Source organism: Cottoperca gobio, chromosome 6 (genome assembly GCF_900634415.1).
Source record: "Cottoperca gobio chromosome 6, fCotGob3.1, whole genome shotgun sequence".
Taxonomy (NCBI): Eukaryota; Metazoa; Chordata; class Actinopteri; order Perciformes; family Bovichtidae; genus Cottoperca; species Cottoperca gobio.
The window spans coordinates 26,229,161-26,233,442 of NC_041360.1; the positions used below are offsets into that span (position 1 = coordinate 26,229,161).

General features: G+C 34.7%; 1 protein-coding gene across 1 annotated transcript in view; it reads left to right on the forward strand.

Annotated features, from left to right (window-relative positions):
• The first annotated feature begins 2,942 nt into the window (after positions 1-2,942).
• Positions 2,943-4,282, forward strand: part of aass (aminoadipate-semialdehyde synthase) — a 27,074-nt gene continuing 25,734 nt past the window's right edge. The window contains 1 exon segment of the mRNA XM_029433045.1: positions 2,943-3,075. The gene's annotated coding sequence lies outside the window, so the exon portion shown is untranslated.

Below are 4,282 nucleotides of genomic sequence, written 5' to 3' on the forward strand. Positions count from 1 at the left end.
GTGGTACTATATATATATATATATATATATATATATATATATATATATATATATATATATATATATATATTTATATAAATATTTATATATATATATATATTTATATATATATATATATATATATATATATATATATATATATATATATATATTATATATATATATATATATATATATATATATATATATATATATATGAGCTTAACTCCAACACTGTTGATGTGAACTCAACAAAAACAAACGACATATGTACCGCAGTGCACTCGCAGCTTCACCTCCACGTCTCTGGTCCAGACTGACGGAGGAGGACGAGCCGAGGCGTTCCCCTCCGTCAGTCAGTCCGTTGTTACTTCTGATTTCAATCTCAGGATTATTGTAAAAAGTGTTTTATGATATTTATTTTAAATTGTACTACTGTTTTAAAAAGGTTTCATGTCACGGTGAAGGTTTGTTTTATTTCCCGGGCCTCCTGCTGCAGATGCTTAACAAGGAAACAAATAATAAATAAAATCAACTGTGTGTGATCACATCTTGAAAAGGTTCTGCATATTAACCAAACAAAAGTACAAATATAAAAGAAAAGGATTCATACAATGGGGTCTGCATTTTATATAAAATAACTAATTAAGCTGTTGAGTAGCACAGTACAGTAACAGTACTTTTAGAAGTTATATTTAATAAAAACAGACATTTTAATGACTTGTTATACTACTGGGTAGCTTAATCCTTAATAATATAGCCTGTCATATTTATTAGTTGATTTATATTTTGTATTATTAAACGAAGTCACTTATGTTGTCAAATAAATGTAGTGGAGCAGAAGTGTAAAGTAGCATTAAATGTAAATAAATGTAAAGTATCTCAACTTCTCACTCACAGCAGAGTAAATGTGCTGCCAGAGAAGCTTCCTTGTGATTGGCTGAGCAGGAGGCCGCTCCTGAGCTCTGGCAGCTGATTGGCGGAGAGACTTCAGTACTGTGCAGATCTATAAATGCTCGCGGAGGCACCACGTGCTGTTGTAGAGCTACAGAACCCAGCAACGCTCGCGGACAAGTTCTCGTGGGTACGTTTGAAATGTTGCTCTTTACATGTTGCAATTTCGTACATCACTGATGCCGCCCACACGGGGTACGCTGTACTCTAAAACTTAGGCACCTTTGTCTTGTGTCACTCTACTGAGAAATTCCATCCATTCCTTCATCATCTTCATCCCGGGGTGGAAAAACACACAGGCAACAGGAAACCCGGTGGTTTTACCTTCACAATAAAATACACAAGTGTACTTGTAAAAAAACAGAATGAAAAACATTTTATTGTCAAGGAGGTTTGCACATGCAAGGAATGTGTCTCGGTGTTTTGGTGCATAAAGATAAATTACAAGTCAAGAGACATAATATAAAATATGGAGAAAATAAATAAATAGTAGATATACAATTTACATCCCATCCTACTTAATTAATTATAGCTGGATATTGTGCCCAGATGTTACATATACATTGTGAAATAAGTACATACTATAAATACACTATTTAATAAAATGAAAACAAATGAATAAAGTGACAAAAAGTAAAGAAAAAAGGTAGAAAATGAAAGAAACATGATTACAAATTCTAAAATCAAATTAAAACCTAAATCGGCCACCTTCATATCTCCTTAAAGAAATCATTTGCAGGCATATATCATATCATAAACTGTAAATTATATATTTTATAGCCTATTATTTTTCAAATATAAACTAAGCACACTGCATATAAATACACTGTATATTTAAGCAATAGCTGACGACAGGCCGTGGTATATGCTCGTTACATCACAGTTAAGGGGCATGGTACAACCCCCTTAACTGTGATATATGACCATATATCACGGTCTGAAGCTATTGCTTTTATAAAACGGTTACCAAGTGTGGCAATATGAAAGAAAAATACACACTCCAATTTAAATAGTTTTTATTATTAAATAATGATGTTCAAAATAAAATAGTCCCTTCGTTGCCTTCTGCACAGAACATAGTGCGAGGTGGTTGCTATGCAACAACACTAACAGCTGCTCTTCACGTAGCTCTGCACGTGGTCTTTGAGGGTTTCTTCTCTGGAGGCACTGATCATCCACTCCTCCAGAGCAAAGCTTTGTTTCTTAACGGACTCATTTAACAGCTGTAACGGTTGTAGCTTTCTCTCAGACGCGGAGGGATACTGACTTGTTGTGAAAAGTAACAACAATTCTACCCGTGATATACGCTCATTATACCACGGCTAAGAACCAATCAGATTGCTTGATTTGACATGTCCGTTTTTATAATATGTCATATCCACCTACCTTGTGTAGCCTATATAACTCGACCTGTTACCGTAATCAGCCCATATTCTTTCCAACACCATTTTCTTACTGTTTACACATCTAATTGGTTATATATATATATATAACCAATTAAATGTGTAAACAGTAAGAATAAATATATATAAATTATAAATATATATATATATATATATATATATATTTTATATTTATAAATATATATATATATTATAAATATATATATATATATATATATTTATATTTTATATTTATAAATATATATATATACATTTTAAATATATATATATATATAACCAATTAAATGTGTAAACAGTAAGAATACATATATATAAATTATAAATATATATATATATATATATATATATTATCATTTATATTTATAATATATATACATTTTAAATATATATATATATATCTATATATATATATATATATATATATATATATATATCATTTATATTTATAAATATATATACATTTTAAATATATATATATATATATATATATATATATATATATATATATATATATATATATATATCATTTATATATCATTTATATATCATTTTTGTTTTATTTTGAAATTCTGACCGGAAACGGATGAGTTTAGTCTGCGCGTGTAAGCTACAGGTCTGAGTGAAGTTGCAGGCGCAGCTCGGCTCACCTCTGCATGACACTCCGGTGTTGTCGGTGAACCCTACTCGTCACATTTCCTCGCCAGGAGCCGGCGCGGTGAACAGAACCCGGTCAGAAAAGGTGAGTTGGACCCGCCAGCAGCTTCACGTGCAGCCGATGATCGATCAATGTGTCGATAACTTAAATGATTGTGTGGAAGTAAGAGAGTGACTTAAGTGTTGGACCAGATTCCGGAACTGACCTACGTGGTCGCAGTGTAGGTTAAAGCCACACAGACAACTACGAGCTACACCAAACCCCATTAACATTTCAACAGATTTAATTCACGAGTCTGCGCGAGTCAACACTGACTTTATTTTGATTCCTGCGTCAGTTCACAGTGAGCACATGTTTCTTATTTCTGCTACATATCAATCCTGCAGTACGTCTATAAACAAGTATGTCGTTAATAAATACTTAACAAATCTCTGATTTAGTGATATTTGAGAGAGAGTTTTGTTTTAAAGTGTCTGGCAAAGACAATGGGTTCAGGTTAACTGTACCACCAGTGGTTCCCAGCATGGAGGTTGGGACCCCTCAAGGGCCTACAAGATACATGTGAGGGGTCGCAAGAGGCTTAAAGGAACAGTTTGGATGAGAAGAAAATTAATACACCTTTCTGTACGCTTGACATGAAGCTAACAGCAGACTAGCATAGCTTAGCTTAGCGTATAGGATGGCAACAGCCTGGCTCTGTCCACCAACAATAACAAACCCCCCCACCAGCAGCTTTAGAGTTGCTACATTCTGGGAATATTCAAGGTGAAAACTTTCCATGGGAATTACCGTGAAATAACGGGAGTGAACTTTAAATATAGTGGTTATCTGCTTTAGATTGGAAACCCACTGAAGGGTCACAACACTTCCTACTATGGCGAAGGCAAGACCCACCCTACTCTGCCTCTGATTGGCTAGCCCTAACAACCTCACTTCTCATGCCTAAATTTAACCTGTCCAACCAACGCAGGCAACTCGTACTAGCCAATCAGAGGGTCATGCCTTCGCCATAGTATGATTTGTAATTTCCAGCTCTGGAGTTTTATTTGCACTCGCCATAGTGTGACTGACTCGCACGCCAATCCGCTTGTTGTGCTAACCTCAGCATGTGGTGGTAACGCCTTACGGCTAAACATTTCTGGGCAGAACTCATGCTTGTGAACTCATTACGTGCACCAGACCTCGACCCCCGTGCTGTGCTGGTTTGGCACGAATATTAACATACAATTCAGTGATCTGTCGCTCATCTTCAATCCCTGCAGTGTTTATGATTTTAGCGTCTGTTCACGTT